The 20,962-nt window shown below is 42.6% G+C and overlaps 1 protein-coding gene across 3 annotated transcripts in view; it reads right to left on the bottom strand.

The window, feature by feature from the left end:
* FYN (FYN proto-oncogene, Src family tyrosine kinase) overlaps positions 1-20,962 on the bottom strand; it is a 148,537-nt gene that overhangs the window by 81,685 nt on the left and 45,890 nt on the right. For all 3 annotated transcript variants that reach the window (XM_063329766.1, XM_063329765.1, XM_063329767.1), the window contains one exon: positions 4,243-4,313. The gene's annotated coding sequence lies outside the window, so the exon portion shown is untranslated. The remainder of the gene's footprint in view (positions 1-4,242; positions 4,314-20,962) is intronic.

Below are 20,962 nucleotides of genomic sequence, written 5' to 3'. Positions count from 1 at the left end.
TAACATTTACCACACCCAGTGGCACCAACATGCTCATCTTTTACACAGATTAGACTGGAAGAAAAGAAACAGACTAAAATAGAAGGATTTACAACCGTATCATACCAAATCTTGGTAAACCCCAAGATATTTTAAAATGCTCAAGCATTTCCACACACTTTCTTTCCTAAGGATGCATGATAATCTTCAGCCCATAGAAAGAAATAATGAAGATACATACCAGAAGCACATTATGAGGCACATTGCTGCCCAAACTAATGACTCTGAAAAATGAAGAGCTACTAGAAATAGGACCAAAATGCACCAGGTCAGCCCTAATTACAGAGAACAGCTAATGATTCTGGCAGAGCCTCTTGTGGGCATGGCAGAACACAGGTAATAAAGCAAAAGTTACAGCGCAGCGGGTTATTTTTGCAGTGAGAGACCATATTCCAAGCTCTTTGCAGGTAATGCGTAGTTGCTCTACAATAGTTTATGTCAGAAACCTGACATAAGAAGAAGAATCACCAAGAGAAATTCAATACAATTTTTGGTAGACATCAAGGATGTAAATAATTGTATCATACAAATCGGACACTCAAGAATGCACAGGACATCACAGTATTTCTAAAGGCAAACAAATTTAATATGCATAAAGATACCAAAAACCTGTGTCTATATAACTTCTAAAAATCAAAGCAGGCACTGCCTGCTAAATTGTTGTTTAAAATAAAGAGAATAAAAATGTGACTGTCCTTAATGGGACAAAAACCCAAACCAAAACACCAGATGAGTGTCTTAGCAGCTGAAATCCAAATTTTCCACAATACAAATAAGCAACTAGGAATAACAGAAACCATTGTTTAAGATGTGCAATTGCTTCTGATCTACAGAAAAGTGTGCCGATAGGGACAGAACACCATAAGAGAGCATAAGTCACGCTTAGAAATACAAAAAACACTTCTGAAAGGCAAGAGTTTCAAGGGGAGTCTGAACTGGCAAAGAGCAGCCTGACTAGGGAAAAAATTAAAACACAGATCATCCCAAGGTTTTCTGTCCTACATCAGCCATGCTTCTTGGGAACCCTCTCAGTTGTGTAAGTATCTGATGCGGAGCGATGGCTGTTCTTTGGCCGCCTACCGAACGCTGTGCTCAACACAAGACAGGTCAAACCTGTAGTGCCATGCAAATATCGCTCTGACATCCGCAAGGCTGCTTTACAGAAATTTCATCCAAAGAGGTCTCTTCTCACAGTGCTCAAAGATATCATCAGCTTAGCTGAGGGAGTTTTAAATTCAGCCAAGATTTTCCTCCCAGCATTTAAGTATACTTCTCTAATCTAACCTAAAACCACTATGAATTTTTGATCTGGAGGTTGCATGACCTTTTCTAGGACTTTGATACAAGATGAATAAATAACTGCTGAGCCTCTGAGCTCAGCTGCTACGTCAAGATAAATTCAAAATGTTCTCTTGATGTCCAGTCCTTCTTGGATTCAGTGGGTTAGGAAGAGAGACTGTGACTGATTTTTTGTAATTATTTTTAAACTCTCTGGGAATCTGGAATGCCATAGTCAAACCTACAGTAGGGTCAGAGATATTTCAGAGATCCTTAGACATAAGAAACTCAAGGTTCCTGATCATTCTACCTCAAAATAAGATTTTGCAAACAGTTCGAAGTGGGAAGAGGGTAAAGGACAGCTGGAAAAATAAGAAAAGTTGGAAGAGTCTGTTTATAATGGCTACAGGAAAACAATATTAAATTCTAGGGCAGAATCCTGGAGCATGGAATGGTACAAACGCAGCTCCAGACTGGCTTGAAGAAATTCCAGGATGTTTACAATCCAGCAGTGAGAAGTGTTTCTTTTTATTGGCTTGTATCTCTAACCAAGTCAGGAAAACATGTAGTTTTCAGGAGCATCAGTTTGTCAGCTAACCTTCTCCCAAGTTTCAAGATTCAACTAAGTAAAGCAGCCATGCTCTCCAAGCCTGAACATGAACTATAGGTTAAGAAACATTGCCTAAGTAGAACCTCTGTGAACTAGATTGTGTCTCTCCCCCACCGCAACAAGCTTACTGCATCTATGTGACACCACATTTCCTTGGAGCTACAAGAAGCATCTTCCTTGATTTTGGGGTCTTCTCTAAGACTCCCCTCTCACAGTCACAGAAGATGCAAAGTCCACACTGGTTGACAGTGAGCAACAACGATGAGAAACAACAAGGAAGCACTTTTTCACTCTGAGGATGGTCAGACACGGGAACAGAGAGACTGCAGAGTTTCCAGCCTTGGCATCCAGTTGAATTTTAAAAATCTAGGTCCTGACCTAAAAGGACCTGTTTCAGATGACATCTGGAAGTTTCTTCCAACTAAAATTATTCTATGATTCTAAGAAACAAGCTGCTTCTGTCTCTTCCCCCTTGCTGCTCTTGAACTACGCTTTTTTATGCAGCTATGGAGATGAGGCTGGTCTCAGCTGATGCATCTTTGAAGGGAAATTAAAACACAACAATCTTATTACCAGGTCTGACAATAAACTTTTTTTCCATGGTGTTACACGGCATCACTATTTCTGAATCATGACTCTACTCCCTTTACCTGTGAGCACCATGGCTTTGTCACACCCCACACAAAGATCAGCTAATCTGTAAGGACACTGGACAACTTTGAGGATCAAAGTATTGTTACTACCACCAAAAAGAAAACTAAGTATAGCTCCTATCCTCTTTTGCAGTAACAGAAGTCGGCACAAAATCTCATGGACTAATGAGCTCATACTGCTGGTCTGTAGCTCATCTTTGACCCTACAACTAAACTCTAGTTAAATAATTGTTGTTCTTATTTCCCAGTATACGGATATAGGTGCAAGCTTACAACATGACATGGTCAGAAAAGCCCAACTGTAGAGAGAAAATTGTTTAAAAGAATGAGCTACAGTAGGGTTTACCTAGGTACCACTGTACAGGACTTTTCACGCGTTTGGCCAACTTCTTTGTAAAATTCTGATCTTGGTTATCTTGTGTTTTCTTATCTTTAAGACTATAAATTCTGCAGAAGGCTAAATGATTTACATTTAAACACCTGTTAGCTAATCCAGATCTTTCTGTATGATGTAACAACATCTGTTTTTTTTTAAATGGCAGAAAAGAACACGTGTTCTCACAGAGCCGGTCTTTGATTTTCAGTTTTCTACCCCGCAGGCTATCTGACTCTTAAGTCTTCTGCCAGTGGAGAATAAGCCAGTTTTCATCTGCAATCTGCACGTGCTGGCTGAAGAAAAAATGCCAGTCCAAGGGTATGCTTGTCCAAGGGAAAGAAGGGACACAATCTTCTGCTGGCTTTTTTTTTTCCCCAAGGGCGATGGTGATAGATTGGCACCAGTCAGAACTGTATATATTGTCAGTCTCCTAGAGGGAAAAGCAAGATGAGCCTACAAACTGCTCCAGATCTGCTGCTTTTTTGCAGGTTGGAAGAGTTTTCTCAGGATTGCTGCCCTCCAGTTGGGGCATGTCACTAATTACCACCCATTCTTCTCTGCTTCCTTCTCCTCGCAGCAGGGCAACTCAGCAGCACAGACACACCACACATGACGTGCCATATTCCCAAAGTGCCTGTAGGACCAGAAGTCTGTAGGAAGTTGGGGCCTCTGGAAGTGTTGCATACAGAACAGCCAGGGAAGCAGCAAAGCTTGTCACGTGGGATGGAAAGGAGGAACAGGAAAACCAGTATAGCACACAGGAGCACTAACTACCTCCCTATCTCTCTGGCATAAACAAATCACCCTAGCTCCATGTGGCAAGTGTGCCAGTCAGACATTCTGGGAATGGATGGAAAGATTTCAGGGTGACTGGACACCCCCACCACTTAGGGAGGGATGTGCTCCCTCTACATTATTTTTGCTCCTGATTTTTTATACCACTATACCATTTTTTTGTTCCCCTTGTTTTTAAATTAGGCCTTTGTGTTTCTTCTACTCTAGGTTTTAGCTCAACCACTCTTCAGCAGAATATAACAGCTACAAACACAATAAACGGATGCCACTGGAGCAAATGAAACTACATTCCTTGCCCTGAGGCCTAGCATACTGTTTTCTGTCAATGCTTCTCATACTGCGAGCCTCCATAGCAGAGGAAGAAAACCACATATAATCAACTGTGTCTCTGTATTTCCCATCAGCTAAAAAAAAATATAAACTGAAAAAAGCTAAAACAATCTTTCTGAAATTCTCATTGAAAACTAAAATTGATCAAAAGCAGCACTTACCAGAATTTCCCCCCAAAACAGAGCAAGTTTACATTCACCACATTTCCTCAAAAATGGCTCGAAAACATGCCCTGGAAAATAACAGAGAAAGGGAAAGAAAACGTTAGTGAGTGGAACACGACAATTTATGTTACATGTCTTTCTCACTCTGCTAGCATTTATTACCAAACTTCCACCATTTTTTCTGTTTTAGGGAAGGAGGTAATTGGATTTGAACCTTCACAACTAATTATTAAATTCCACCGGTATTATGCAAAATATTAAAATAATTGCAAGACTCCCTCTGACTGCTCAGACACATCACTGTCACTGGCACGACAGCTATTCAGACTTCAGGGAGACGAGGTCAACAACATGAAACACGCAGCAGCATACAGCAAGCGTGCCAATTATTTTAGATCCAGCCCTAAAAAAATTGGTCAACCCAGTATCTCTTTGTGATTTTGCTTTGACAAACTGTTTTTGAAATAGCATGCACGTAACGCTCTCGACAGCCTCCTTGTTTGAAAACTACACACACACAAAAAAGGGTTTATGCCACACTTCTTTTTAGACTGTATTAATTACTCGTTGTTCTCTAGAAGAACAAAGAGGGAGAAGAAGTAAGTCAACGCAATATCTAGTATGACACACACTAGGGCCAGCTTGAGGAAGATGGAGAGCAGAAGTGACAAATGCCATCATTTTGCCAACCCTGAGTAAATTTCAAATGACAGCTACTCCTTATTTTTCCTTGAGGCAAAATCTTTGAAAGAACAACTCACAGAGCACAGACTAACAATGATGTTAAAACGTTTAGTCTGTAAACTCCTAGAAGACAAAGGGGCTATGATTCTGCTGGTGTTCAGGTTTGGGAACGGTAACTGTAAAGCAAACGGAGGACACAAGTTTCAGTGCCCAGAAGTCCGCACCAGTGAAGCTAGACTGAATTTAAATTGCTTTAAACTCCCGTTCCCTCCCAAATACATGCTGAATTTTCCATGAGAGAGGCATCTGTGAAATTACTGGTGGATGAGTAACTTTACAGCTATACATGGAAAACTTGGAGCCCTGCATTATTGATCGCAGAAATCTGCCTCAGCTGCAGAAGCAGCAGTATCTCTCCTGAAGGATGCTGTAGGCATCCACAGGAGAGGAAGGGGGAATGACTTCTTAGATCAAAAATGACTTTTACTGTTCATCGTTACATGAAAGGTAGCTAGGAAAATAAAATTTCTATTAAAGAATCACCAAATAAATCTTCCTTAAAACATGGCAACTGGATTACACTGCTCTAAATCCTGTGATTAGTAAGCAGACCTCTGATCTCATAAGGCTAAGACTTCATTTTGGGCGGAGAGTTCAGGGTGAAGAGAGAAGAAAAAAAATCATTACAAATCAGTGAAAGACTTTAGGAAGAGACATTTTTAATCACAAAACTACAAACCATCGTGTCTTCTTTTCTACTTGCTTTCTTTGTTTAGTAGTTGAGAAAAAAACCCGGGCATATCAAGAAATAAAGAAAAAAACCCAACACCCCCTCCTCCCTCAAAACCTTTTGTACAGCTTGGCAGAATTTGTGAAAACACTGAAAACAAGATGGGTCTTAACTGCTTTGCTCAAGCTCGGGGAAGGTGGTTATTATTCCAGTGTCATCCATTTCCCTCCCTAGCTTCCAGGCATTTGGCCCGGAAAGAAAAAATCAAGTCTAGAAACTCTACTTCTGCCTCAGAACTAATTGGATAACATCTGCATGCAGAAAAGTTAGGAGCTTAAGAGACGAGCCAGGTCCGAAACAATCCAACAGCACCTCGACTCCAGATTAGCTCATTATTTTCTTCTACACCAAGAAACTGATTTAATAATTTCCCCAGAGAAGTGACAAGTAAGGGAAACTCTGTACTCTACACTGCTGGTCCCATGAACATTTGACAGACAGGGGCTGGCACTGCTGCCAAAAGGGGCTGAGCCCCCCCCAGCACTGGTGCGGAGCTTCTGGATGTGTCCCCAGCAGCGCTCCCTCCTTCCCTTCCTCCCTCCCTCCTTTCTTCCCTCCCTCCCCACAGCACAAATGCCTGTGCAGCAAACAGGGCTGGGGGAGCAACTGGGATTAAAATGAACTGAGTGAATTCTTTAGCCCAGTTTGCAAATTAACTATAAAAAAAAAAAAAAAGAAAAAAAAAGGTGTCACTAGGGAAAAAGTGACGAAAGGATGGACAGACAGATGTAGGATTTGGGGAATGGCAGGTCGGCTTATTTGGCTGCAGTGCTAGTTTCAACCAACAGTAAACTCCACTGTTAGGGTACTGGATTGCAGGCAGCTGCCTTAACACTTGCTAAAGGAGTCTAGTCCAAGCCCTCGGTTGAGACCGTGTACGACGAAAACTAGTAAGAAGACTAGGTAAAGGGCTGTTGAGTTAAATGTGAGACAGAGATGTGATTTACCACATTTCTAAGCTTGCCAGATCTTTTGAACTTTGGGGGTGGTGGGTTGAAAGCTTGAAATCTTTCCAGGGGATGTGTTTTGCTTGATTTTGGTAGATGATGCAAAACATGCCCTGTCTCTCTGGCTACAAAGGAGATGAGGTATCTGGGTGTAGAGCAGGGCAGGAAGGGAGAAGGGAAGGGAACGTTTTTTGCTGTATAACTGGGGGCGAGGGCTGGACATGGCTTGCAGAGAAAACCAAAGATTATTCACTCTTGCTTTGTATTCACCCTGGGGTCTGTACAGAACTCAGTTTTGCCTTGGTGATTTTAATTCTACCTAAGCACATAGGAGGAATATTCATTTTTCTTGAAGGCTTTGGATAATGTTACTTATCTCCAAATTCTGACCAGCACTTTTTAGAAAAGCTTTGCTGACTTTGGAAAACACAGCGTAGGAAATGCAAAATAAATTAATATAGGCTTCAAGGCACACCAACTTTGGCTTCTTTTGCAATTAGTATAATAAATAGAAGAGGTGACAAAAGGGTTGCCTGAATAGAATTACTAATGGAAGAGAGCTTGCCTTCCCAAGATTCTGTGCTTGGGAAAAATGAAAACCTGGAAGTAGCCATCTGACTATTCAGTGAAAGGTGCACTTCTTTCAGATAAGTCTATATTCATAAACAGTTCTTTTAAAAGAAGGCATTGACCATAAAAGGTTTTGATTTGCTTCTGTTATGAAGACTTGGCTATGAGTGTTCAAAGGTATACCCTAATATCCAACAGGCTGCTGGCACCAACTGAATGGCACATAGTAAAAGCTGAAGTTTATTTGTTATCCCAGCCAGGGGAAGAGTGGGGAAAGAAGAGAAGTTGCAGGCAAAGGAAAAGCATTGAGAACGAAAGCCTTTTCTGAAAAATTTCACATTGAACTCCCCTTCTGCTTACCATCTAAAATCAAATACAGAATGAGAATGGCTTTAGAGTACGATCAATTGAATAGTATTAGATTTAAGCAACATCAGCTTCCTGCAAGTAGCTGCAACTTGCTACCCATCCCAGGCCAAAAATATTTACAGCAGGGTCACCCCAAACGGTGACACACACACCACTGCCAATATGGAAGTGGTGACCAAATGAAAGCTGTCCAAGCATCTCCTCTTAAATGGTAAGATATGGTAAAATACTTAGCACACCAACAGACATGAAAAGTTGCTCTGAAGCTCAAAAAAACTTGATTTGAAACTTTAAAGAGAAACAAAACACTCTTAGGAGATAATTAAGCTTACTATATGCCAGGAACAGCCTTTTTCCTCTAAGTAGCACCAGCTTCAACAAATTGGATTTTTTTACCAAAAAATTATACCACCCCCCCAGCGTTGCACATACACCAGCAGTCTTTTTATGTAGCCTTGTGTAAAAATTACTTTGTTTTTGTAAAGAAAAAAGTATTTTTTGAAACAATGCGGTGAGTAGCACACCCACACGTCATTCATGTATTGTGTTTCATGACGTTGCCTGCTTCATGAGACAATCCCTGCATATTCCCATCAGCTTCCACATGCGTTTTTGTCAGTTCATACTGAGATCAGAATTAAGTTTATTACCATGGGCAAAAGAGAAATCACTGCCAGGAGACATAGTAACTACTGTTTTTTCAAGCCTGCCGTCCCAAATCTGTTAACATCCACCAACTTCAAGGATCTCTGGATCAAGTCCACCGTGAACAATTCTAGACAAGAACCCACAAACCCCCCTTATTTTTCATTAGAGGAAAACATTGTTTGGTGACAATTTACCCAACGTTTGAAAGAGATAAAAACATTATTTAAGGCATAAAAACAGTTCCACGGAGGATTCTGGTCTGGTACATGTTGCAGTTGCTGCAGTTCATGCGAGCGTCACCCAGGTGGAGGAAGTGGGCTGGCTGAAGTCGTAAGTGGTCTTAAATACTTTTCAAATGCTAGTAGATGCAATTCAGTTTATGATACTCAAACACAGAAGAAAATCTACATAATGATACGCATCTGTCAGTTTTCTCTTAGTAACATGCTTCTGCTGCCGTTTTTTTCAAACCTCAAGTAGAAGCAGGCATGCCTGGTTTTTGCGCTGCTATTTTACTTGGCAAAAAACTGGGAAGAAGGTTTTCAGGTTGGAGAACAGTTTACAAATGGATGTATCTGGGTCAGGATGTCTAACCTGTAAATAGGCTGGATCCACTTTGTAGAAAAAGTGCTGGGTTAGTCTGCAGAGAAATAGCCTTCCTTTTTCACGTGTTCTAATGTCATTCGTGCTTATTTTACAACACATCGTATTACAAAGATTTTGGGCCGTGCCGTGAATTAATCCAGAAAGTATTTTTCAGTAGTAGGTTAGTACGGCCCTACAGCCAACAGAGTCTTCAGTCACCCTTTTTAGACAGGTTCAGGACTCTGTTACCTGGGAGGCTGCTGACGCTGGTGTTTCGACAAATGTGGAGAGGGGTGCATGTTCAGTTTTGCCTAGAGTGCAGTATTTTCCACCTATTCCTACCACCTTAAGATTTCTAATCCTACTAAAACCCCAAAAAAGCATTAAAAAACCCAAAACCTTCTAAAGGCAACGCTGAACACAAGAAGAAAAACAATCTCCTGCGTGCTGACTTTATACGACCAGTTTATAAAGGAACTGCACATTTTAACTTACATAAAGCAATCTTTACTACACAATGCCAGATTACATATAAAGCTTTCTTTATATGTAAAGCTAAAGAACATCTGAAAGCTTTCCAACAATGAAATGTTTAAAGTTTAAGGGAAGCTTATAGGCTTGCTCTTAGACAGAGACAGAAGCCTCCCTGTTACCCTGAAACTACCCCTTTCTGAGTGAGGGTCCCAGATAGCAGGCGCATGATATGAAAAAGCTCGGTCATCAACAGCGGGGGGAGAGCTGAGCAGCAGAAAGAGGGAGCGCCAACAGAAAGCCACTCCTGCAAGGAGGACAGACACAAGCCTGGACACCAGCAGAGGGGAAAAAACCCCAGTAACATCATTAGAAGACTCTACGAAGACTAAACACTACCATTCTGGTGGTTCCTCCTCCCATGCAACAGTGCCAAAACTTAGAAAGAGGACAGTGGCTACAGGACAACCACCCTGCATTTTTTCATGTGACACTCACTGGATTTCTAAAACAGTTACTTGAAAGCTTCATGCAGTTGCAGGATGTAAATAAGGATAACCACGTCCCTCTCTGAAAGGAGTCCCAAAGGAGATTAGTAGTTTCAAAAAAAAAAAAACGTTTGTGTACACCATCAAACTTGCAGCTGTCTAAAAACACATCTTTCGAACTGTTGCCCTTTCACTTTGGAGCAGGAGGAACTCAAATGCAAAGTCACTGTTGCAGCAGCAGCAAGTCCTAAGAAACAGGAAACACAGGAGAAAAACATCAGGAAAATACAGAGACTTTGCTTGAACTTTTTCTACTCTTATAAACAGAGATATGAAGAGAAAAAAAACCACAAACTGTGTTAAAGATCATAAGCTGAACTGCTCCTTTTCTGTGCCACTTTAATCTCCTCACACATCAGATCCATTGACTTTTCCTTAGCTGACGTGCAGCTGTCAGCTGGTCCCCATGTCCTGTGTCCTGTGGCTTCCAGCCCTGCCGAAGCACGCCGCTTGCTCTCCTTCTTCCCGGGATGCTTCACTCTCACAGGCAGTTTAAGCCCCTCGATATTGCCAGGTCAATATTGGCAATACTAGTACCTTTTTCCGCTCAACTTTCAAGCAGGATAAACTAAACTAAATCTTCCTTACATTCACAGCCGCTTTTCCAGGCATCAGATTGCTTTGCAACAACAGCACAGAGCTGAAAGCATAAAGGAGCTGGGCTCTGAAAACATCAAGGCACCATCTAACCAAGCATTCCAGCATGGAAAGTGCCAATACAGGTACAGCGAGGGGATGCATACAGAGAGGTAGCAGAGGTGGATGCAACAAATCAGAAGATGCCAAAAGCACTAAGAAACACTCGGTGGGACGGGTACTGGTTAAGGTGAGCAAGTAGAGCACAACACTGTGAGGGTACCAGCCGCAGAAAGGCAAAAGCGGTGGCACTCACAGCCCATTCTTAAATCCTGTCTTTTGAAATCGCCCTGAGAAGATCCCACGATCTGTGGCGTCCCTTGCCATCCACACTGCCTGGGAGAGAAGCAAGCACTTCTCTCTCTATACGCTGATAAGCCAGCCTGTGTATTGCCTACCTTGGCCGCCCCGTTGGAACTGCCAGCCCCCGTGCCAGGCGGCCATCAGCCATCACCAGGGCCGAGCAATCAATAGGGGAAGCCATTAGCGAGCTCAATAGTGAGCATGCACTTAGACTGTTACTCATACATGAGGAGCATGTGATTGCAGCAACATACTTCAGTTCTCAAAACAGTAGAAAAATGACTTCATTAATTGCGGGAAGAGTGCTCGCATTTCTCTTTGCGGAAAAATGAGAAGTACTATGCCCCAAACAATTTTTTTTTAAAAATAAATGAATGGAGCCCATAGTCCTAAAAATAGATTGCACTCTCCAACCCTCTGAGCTGGCTCCTAGGAACGCTGCTGGGCACCCCTGGAGCTAAGGGAGGGCACGGGCAGCCAGCGAGGCTGGGACGCGGTGGCTGGAGCCAGCACTGCGTCCCTCTGCTGCACCCTCAGCCTGCACATCCTGACCTGCCTGCTATCCCAGCGGCATCAGTGAACCGCCTCTACGGCCAGATATAAGCACTCACATCATTATGAAAGTTAAAAAAAATAGCAAGGAAAAAAAAAAGTAAGCATAATGTAAGATTTTAGAAGCTTTTGTTTTAATAATTGATTTTGCAGTTTGTCTCGAAGAAGAAAATGTTTTTCTTCTGAAGATACTGGGTTGACCCTAAAGAACCTTTAGCAGAAACTGACTAAACAGCAAATTTATAAACCCACTATAGAAGCAGTAAAGGCCAATTAGAAGTACAAATACATTGCAACGTAAATACTGGGGTTTACATACAAAAACTTGTTTTTATAAACAATTTTTCCTCTCCCTCTTAAGAGAGAGTCTTACTCATGCAATAAACATTTTTGTGCTTTAAATCAGTGCCCAGGGCTTTCATTTAGGACATTATATCCATGACATACAATGAAAATGAATGGTGTATAAATAGACTATATATGCTAATGTTGCAATACAATGTCATTCATTCCCATTGTGCAAGAAATCATAAAAATACATGCATGGGAAGAAACAGTCTCATGTCATGGACAACATACTTGCAAGCTTTAAACCTTTAAAGAATTCAGCATATATCCTGTATTCTTAGGACAAATTGGGGGTGCAACGGGAATTACTAAGTGTATTACTAAGAACTTCTTGCCTTTGAGACAATTCATAGATTTAGCTAGTTTTGCATATGTCAACTCATATTTATATGTACAAGTAATACTTTAGTGCATTTAATCACTCCCTATTTTGTACATTTAGTTTTCCTTAATTACTGTAATTCCAAAAATGTCTGAGAGTGAGACGAAAGCGTGGCGTGGTCTGCAACTGCGCCCCATGAGCTGAGGGGGTTGGGGGGAGGAAGGCACAGCGCGTCTTTGCAGAAGCTACGCCACCTACACGTGGTCACATTTCCTGATGTGAAATACAAAAATGTTGAAAAAGAGGCTGAAGTTTTGCAAGACTGAGCTATTTGTAAACCTATTTCTGCATCAAAGAAAGGCTCTGAAGGGAAAAGTAAACTGTGTAAGAAAAGAACATAGCAACACGATTAAAACACAAACAATGAAAATGCTGCACTGTAAACTAATTATTGACTACAACGAGTCGAAAATAAACTGTTTCCTTTTTGCCATGTTCTCTTTAATCTTCTAAGAGGCAGGAAGGGGGAAGACGGGAGGAGGCTGCAGTGTCAGACTTGTGGAGCTTATCAAATCCCAGATCGGATGATTAGAGCAAAGCTAAGAAGAAAACATCCTCTCTCCACACCTCCCTCCCTCCCCAGAAAGGAAGCACAGCCTTCAGGACCAATCTGCAATGTTTGTTTGTTGCTCTTTAAAGGATTGCTCTGGAGAGCATTTTTCCTAAGCTGTTTTTATCTCTTTCTGGAAGTTTCAAAATAAACAAGAGTACTAGAAATGCAAGAACAGAAAACATTGCATTCTGTTTTTTTGTTGTGTGTTTTTTTTTTTTTATAGTGAGACAAGTAAAATAAATAAATAAAGGTCCTTGATTGTCATACAACACAAAGCAGAAGGAAATAAAAGCTCCTAATCTGAGAAGCATCATTGCAAAACCTAGGAAAAATCACCAACGGGCTGAGGGTGGGGAAGAGTGAAAAAAAGTGGGCTGTCTCTCATGCTGCTTCATTGATTATTTATTTACTTATTTTAATGATGAGATTTCATATTGGTGAGTTCTATATCCAGGAAAGGAAAGAAAAAAAGAACAAGTCAAGAAAGTCACCATATTTTGACAGTTTACTTTCCAAAAACACCCCTGCTCTCTAGTGACTTCCAAAAAAACCTCTCCCATAATGAAAAACAGGAAATTATATTCTCAGGACAACACACTAGAAGTACAAGCGAAAAGATTTTGCAGTGTCATAATGCTTCGGCGTCGAGTGCAGGATCAAGTCTTTATTCTTTCACGCTGCCCTTAAATACATCAGGTCTCCTCTTAGAAAGCGAGTGTCCCAGTGTGAACCAGAGTAAACACAGGGTTCATGTAATTCCAGGATCGTGCTACAATAATATAAACCTCTTTGCAATACAAAAGCCACACAAAAGCATTTATTTTGCTGAAATATTCTATGGATTTAAAATGTCATTACTATTCAGTATAACCCCCCCTACTTGTTTTGGGGGTTTTTTTTTTGTCTTTTGTTTTTCAAGATTAAGCAAATGCCTGAGTGGTGGAACTAATGAAACTGGATTTCCAGCTTGTTTGGGCTCGTGATGCTAAATTTACTACATGAGCCCCTCCCGGGCTGCTCCTGGCTACCCCAAGCCCCACGGTGCCTGGTACCCGGCCACATTTGCTGGGCAAGCCTTGATGTAGCTGCTGGCCAACTGGTGCTGGCGTGCCCGTGGCACCCTGCCCCTGCCACCCCACACCCAGCCCACCTCCTGGCAGCAGCTACTGCATCGGAGAAAGGACCGGGAAGGCTGATGCTGTCCCCGAAGCCCCCTCCCTCCCTGGTTGGAGACAGCCTGCAAAGTTATAAAGAGGACTGGCGCGCAGACACACTGAGTTAACAGCCTAACCCCCACTTCCTCAGGAAACCAGGCTAAAAATCTGGTTTTTCTCTTGCTGTGCCCCCCCGCTCTCCACCCACAACTATGCAGATGCAGTAAAAAAAAAAAAAAAAAAAAGCACAAACGTAAGGCTTAAGGGCTATACTATATCCCTGAACAGCATCTGGATTACTGTCTCAGGCATGTTTCAGAAGTGTCATTGGCTTCCTGTTTAATATTCATGTTTTATAGCTGCACAAAGTCAGCCTCCGCTCAAAGACCAATATATTACTCTCACATCCTCCAAGCAGATCCTTAATGAGGATATTCTGGTTTCTTGATATTCAGAGACCTTCTGTTGGTATCAGCAGAAGATCAGCATATGCTTGAACGCACAGCACAAAGGGAAGGAGAAGTCAGCTCTCCCCATTAAAACTGAGCCACAGGATTAAAAGGGACCTTGAATGACTATCTAGGCTGCTTCCCCGCTCAAGGCAGGATCAAATACACTTATGTTATTCTTTTTATTAGGCCACCTGACCCAGCTGGGGGAAAACAGATATGCTTTGGGGCTCTGAGTCCCTTCCTGCGCCTGAAACCTCGCTCTTGTGTCACCCTGGTCCAGCCTGCAGCCACGCCGGTTGGCCTAATAAGAGATCCCTGCCTGAAAACCCTGTCTGCCTTGCATTGCCATGGTTACAACGCTGCTATTACCATGCACGTCGAGCCTATTTTTAAAAGCCTGCAATGACAGGAGGTGCTGGTTAAGGCCTTAATCTCAATAAGGTCTAAAATTCCTCCAATGAGTGCTTACTATTTGTACAACTGCTGCACTCTGAAAGCAAGAGATAGGTGGTGAGCTGCCTCAGGCAGGGAGTCTGCATCACCTGCATCCCAGAAAAAAAAAAAGAAAAAGAAAAAAAAAAAAGAGTATTTTAAAGGAGATACCTAAAGGACAAGAAGAAAGTAGTCCTGCCAACATTAATGGGGTGGGTTAGGTCAGCAGAAAACACGTAACTACTTGTTAGAAAGCAAGTCATGTGTGCCGGAGAGATGGTCATCATGGGTGGCCAGAGGAGAAAGACGCCCACTCGGAGCTGGATGACAGATGGGAAGCAGAGGGGGAGTGAGAGGCTTTGGTGATGAAGATGAGCACCTTGTGCTGAACAACAAAGAAACCAGTAGAGGAACACATAGGGGAGGTTACGCTGTTAAAAAATGAGGAAACGGGACAAGTTCCTTTTGCAAAGACATTCTGGACAGAGAGAATTAGAATTTGAAGAGGCCAGAGAAACGGATGTTGCAGTAATTCAAGACATCAAATGAGTGCTTAGATGTGAATTTCAGCCGCGTGGGCATTTCTTAGGAGACATTGCACAGGGCATTTCTTAGGAGACATTGCACAGGAAGAATCTGCTGAACTCAGAGTAAAGACAGAGCGAACTGGGAGATGGACAGATTTTTGCCTGACTGAGGGCCGCTGGCGTTGTCCATGGCAACAGAGGCAGGAGATAACGGGGAGAGCTGCAGGTGGAGGGAGGAAGGGATGTATCAATGGATATCTGTTTAGCCACGCTGAATGAGACTTCATGGCTTGGTATCCACAAAGAAGTGAAGAAAGACGAATTGAAGTTATAGCTTGGACAAGGGGAGAGAGGACTAGTCTTACGTACCAGTCTTAAGAATCATATACATGTATATCTACGTATCTATGATGATTTATATATATTTGTGTATAAATACATATTTACATATATACATGTATTAGTTCTGTCTGTAGGCAAAGGAATCTGAAATAATTATAGTCAGAAGAATAGGAGAAGAGAAAGAACACAAACCTGCACTCCCTGCCAAAACCAGAAGTATAAAAAGGTCCTTCCCCTTATTCCTTTTTCATAGCTTGACAGGTAACAAAGCATGGAGCAGCAAATTGCTTGCCTGTTAATTCCCTGGAGAGTTTAAGCAGACAAAAAAAATATATTAAAAATTTTTGTTGTAGCCAGATTCTGCATCCTGCAGCTCAACAAATCCTTCCACGTTTCGGGGGCAGGAGTCCCACACACTCACACATTTGACGGGACGTGCGAGGAGCTACTGGCCCGGTCAGCAGTCGCTTAGCTGATACAACACCCCTTACAATGCCAGGGACGTGTATTTTGGTCCAGTGATGGATGCGTGTGTAGCCATGTGTCAAATCCGCCAGCACGCTGAGCCCTGGAAACAAATGGCACTTTCAGAGCAGCGCATCTGGGTCACTGCCTGCTCTCGCTGTGCCTGTGAGGACCTTGGGGAAGAAGAGTGGAGTAGGGAGGAGCAGGCTGCAGATTTGAGGAGCTGGCAGGTCTTATCTAGGCCACTGGCCATAAACTGGATACCCTCACCCTGAACAAGAAAAGTGGATTTTCAGTTCTGTAAGGGTAAGACTTTTGCACCCCTAAGCGATGAGATGGCACTGGTTTATTTTCTTCCTATTCTCAGTTTTGCAGGTGTAATCAGGCACCTTCAACCTACATAAAAGCATAAAAGCACATTCAACCTACCCCACCCCCAATAAATAGACTATAAATTGCTGAGAAATAACACACAAAAAGCACTCACAGGCTCCGCTTTTTAGTTCTGTAACTAGTTTGGACTCGCGCATTTAGGAAATGTCACATTTGATTTTGACCTAGAATCAAGTTCACTCCGCCTCGCTGAAACACAAGACGCGCCATTCATGCGGCGCCCGGAGCGCAGCCTCCAGCTGCAGAATGTGGGTTACCAGAAGCAGGAGACATCTGAGAAGGAGCATTCAGAGCAGCACGTGTGCCACTTGCAGCCGCGAATGCATTCGATTATGAACTCTGCAAAACGTATGAATGGTACGGGCTGATGATACAATCCCTGGAAGTACATATCCATAACAATCCTATGGAAAAAAAAAACAGGGATGCATACCTGAAAGCCACAGAGCCAGGACTTTTTTTGTGTATGCAAATAAGCTAGTTAATTTCCCCTCCAAAACCAATTTGCACAATCTGGGAGCTGTTGCAAGGGCCAGTTGTGAAGACTTCAACAGCAGACATCATCAGCAACAGCTAAGGGAGCCATTAAATCAATAGTCACATTTTAAAACTAAACTCTACATGCCAAAAACGTCAAATTCGTTTCTCACACATATACTTTTACATCTAATGGCAAAGCGTCAACAGAATCTGGGTCTGTGACAGTCCCACAAAGCCACTGGCACTGCAGCTGGACAGCCTGTGCAGAAACCTACCTGACGCATCCAACATGCCCTCCTCTCCATACACTGCAGTATCCACCATGGATGACAACCAGTTTATTTGCTCTGCTTCCTCTCGCCATGTTACATACGTCCCCGTCCACTGCTTACTCCACTTCTAACCCACCAGCACAGACATACAGCTACAGCAAGTACTTTGAAGCACCTCACACACAAAAAAGGGAATTGTATTTGACCTTGCCATACATGTGTGTGGGTAGTGAAAACAGTACGGCCTCCGCCAGCAGACAGACGCATTTAAAAAAAGGACAGAAAGTAGGAGCGAGCATGCTTCCTCATAAACACGTGTGTTTTATCAACTGCCTGAACTCCAGTTCACTTCCCTTTTCCAGACAGACACCTCTGGGTCACATCTTTCAGCTGTGTTAAAATTTCAACAGCTCACTGGTTGCCATTTCATGCGAAGAGGGGGAAGGGATGGGGACTGAACATCAGATAGTCAGACACAGAAACGTGTTTAAACAGAAGCAGAAAATCTTCTCCAAAGGAGAGGGCTTCCAGTATCAGGAATATGTAAGAGGAAGAAAATAAAAAGCTGGAGTTCTGCAGAGTGACAGATGCGTGTCATACAGCTGGGACCATTTATGTCCACAGAGTTTCCACTGCACTAGCAGTAACTGAAGACTTTTTCCTCCTGGGCAAGCTCTTTCTCACTCTAGGATTCACAGTGGAGCAATTACAAGTTTCCTAAAAGCCCTGTGAAGCTTTCAAGGCTTGCAGTAGCTACAGCTTCTGACCCAGACCGACTGCAAGCATTAGCAGAGAGCAGGGTGGTCGAAAACATCGCAGCCTAGTTGAAGGTTTAAATACCGGTGAGCAGGGACTTCAGCAAGTTCTGCCCTATTTGCCTTAAGAACTTCCAATGATCCTTTTGCTATCAATGATGTAAAAAATTAAAGCCGTAAGAGGTCCGTTTATGAAGGCTGACTGCCTCACTCCGTCAGCGGAGCAGCGTCACCCTGCAAGTGTCAGGCTTAGCGCTCATTTTGAGGGGGGAAGTGCCGGCATCCGAACAGGCACGTATGAAGTGACAAGGGCATGCACAGCATTTTGTAGGCTTGGAACAAACCCCTGCTTGTAGGATTCACTCAGTGAAAGAATTTATGTTAACAGAGCAAGCTATTTATAGAAAGTCTCCACAGAAATGAACTGTCTCTTGGTTCCTGTCCTCGTGAAATGCAGCTTTCTAACCAGAGAAACCCTCTCCTTACTCTAAAAGCATGGGCAAAGGGGCGCAAACGGGGAAAGGGAAGCTATTCGCCAACATACACCCTGCCGCCTCTGGTTATACTGGAGATAAGGTGTCCCTGTGCTGTTGGCACAAAAGGTCACGCTCATGGTTTGAGCCCCTGTGCAGTCACACCGCTCTTCCCCAGCCCCGTTGGTGAAAGAGCTGCCCGTGCCACAGCCCATCGCTGGCAGCTCCGAGCTGCGCCCATCCTGCCAACAGACGCACATAATCGAGACGGACTGCTCTTCCCAGGCTCCTCAATCCACGTGTGTTTAATTACCAGCTCTTAGCCAACGTTAAATCCCATATACCTAAGGAAGACTGCATTATCTTGAAACAGCAAAGGGACAAACCAGGAAGGAGAGATCCCGGCCTTGCCCCAGCCAGAACCCTTCAGAAGATCCCACACCAGAGCATGTTCACTTATCCTCACATTTCATACACGCTCTGAAATAAAAGTATACATACTTTAATCACGCACAGCCAGCCAGCTAGAAACCCACACCCCTGTATACACACCTCATCAGGTTCGCAAAATCATCGCACAAAATCTCACCTACTTGTTACAAATGACCCAGATCCACGGTCTGCTTACTATCCAAGCTTAATTAATTATTTCTGCAAGTTTGCTCAGACAAGAAGCTGAGCAAACTGCAGACAGACGACTTTTCTTAAGAAAACAGAAAGCTGTTTTAGAAAAAAATGAAACCAGCAGATTTGCTGTTTCGAAGTACAAAAAAGTGGACAAACAAATAAATCAGAAACTAAAACATGCACATGCAAACAGACAAACCAAATAAGAAATATTTCCACTTAGCTCTCCCTCTTTTCTGTTGCTTAATTATTTACACAAATAAGATGCAATTAATTCTCTACATACATATCTGGGAGAGTTGTGCTACTGGGCATTTAAATCTCGAGACCAGAGCTACTTGGGCTATAAACTGTACCACACTGTTCAGAGATTACAGGTTAGATCTGACTAGTGGGGAAGAAAAACAACAAAAAAAAGATTTTTTGATCTACAAAAGGTTTTACTTTTCGGCAAAAGCTTTATTTCAGACTAAAATAACCTCACTTTTTCCAGCTGGGACCCTACATATCCTCACTGTCCCCTGCCCTTTCCAAACTCTAAACAAAACACAGGCTCTTGCTCCATACCCTTTCCCCCCCTAAATCTCATCCATCGACAGCTTTGCAATAAAATCCCTCATAGATGGTTCCCGCATACTGCTTCTTTACAGTATCTCACACTGACACTCTTTGTTGGTTAAAAAAAGGCGTATCTTAAATCTACTGATTGCACCAATAAACCTAAATTAGACTAATGGGAACCCTGAACTGAAAATAAAGCTCTAAAAGCTATAGGGTATACATATATCATGAAATGTTATTAAACTATAAATCTGTTGATTACAGTCTTATTTTCTAAAGACAGAATTATCTTAAGCCAATTTGTTGCCCAACATAATAGCATTTGGTGTCTATAATAAAAATTAGATTATATCAGGGTAAGTTTGTTTATAATTTTAGATTAATAGAATTAAACACAGTAAAGTGTTCACATAGATGAAATAAGGAAACATGATATGTTTTCCTTTTATTTTCATGACATAATATCTGGTACTCTCCAAGTCATAAGCAAGCATCTTCCTTCACAGTATTTGAAATATTATTTGAAAAGAGCAATTTCTCCTTCGTATTCCACAAAGAATTAGATTAATCTGATATATGACATCAGTTATTTTAAAGGTGTAGATCCAATACAAATTGGGAGTGCTGATGAAGAAAAACCCTGAGCTGTTCCTATCCCTTAGATGCAGAGGCTGTTCTGCTGCAATTCCTCACTATCTCAGCTCAAATGATTTGCCTGTTGGTTACACTGCTCTGACTGCTGGGTCCTGGAAACATCGGCATTTAAGTCAGTCACTCCAAAATGTTTAGTTTTAAATTCTGAAACAGTGGTGGGTGAGCTGCGCAGGAGAGTGAGCATGAGCAGGAACTTTGGAGATTGGCTATTTGACACTGTTCCCCATAGAATTCTCATGGAAAAACTGGCTGCTCGTGGCCTGGATGAGCTTACGATCTGCTGGATCAAGCACTGGCTGGATGGACGGTCCCAAAGAGTGGTGGTCAATGGAGATAAATCCAGCTGGCGGCCGGTCACAAGCGGTGTTCCTCAGGGCTCAGTGTTGGGACCATTTCTGTTTAACATCTTTATTGATGACCTTCATAAGGACATAGAGTGTATCACCAGTAAGTTTGCAGATGACACCAAGTTAAGCGGGAGTGTTGATCTGCATGAGGATAGGGAGGCTCTACAGAGAGACTTGGATAGATTGGATCGATGGGCCAACGCTAATGGAATGAGCTTCAACAAGGCCAAGTTCCAGGTCCTGCACTTGGGCCACAACAACCCCATGCATCGCTACAGGCTTGGGGAAGTGTGGCTGGAGAGCTGCCTGGCAGAAAAGGACCTGGGGGTTCTAATTGACAAGCGGCTGAACATGAGCCAGCAGTGTGCCCAGGTGGCCAAGAAAGCCAATGGCATCC

Source organism: Chroicocephalus ridibundus, chromosome 3, assembly GCF_963924245.1.
Source record: "Chroicocephalus ridibundus chromosome 3, bChrRid1.1, whole genome shotgun sequence".
Classification (NCBI taxonomy): domain Eukaryota; kingdom Metazoa; phylum Chordata; class Aves; order Charadriiformes; family Laridae; genus Chroicocephalus; species Chroicocephalus ridibundus.
Note: the sequence above shows the minus strand (reverse complement) of the source record. Positions and strands in the feature narration are given on the sequence as shown.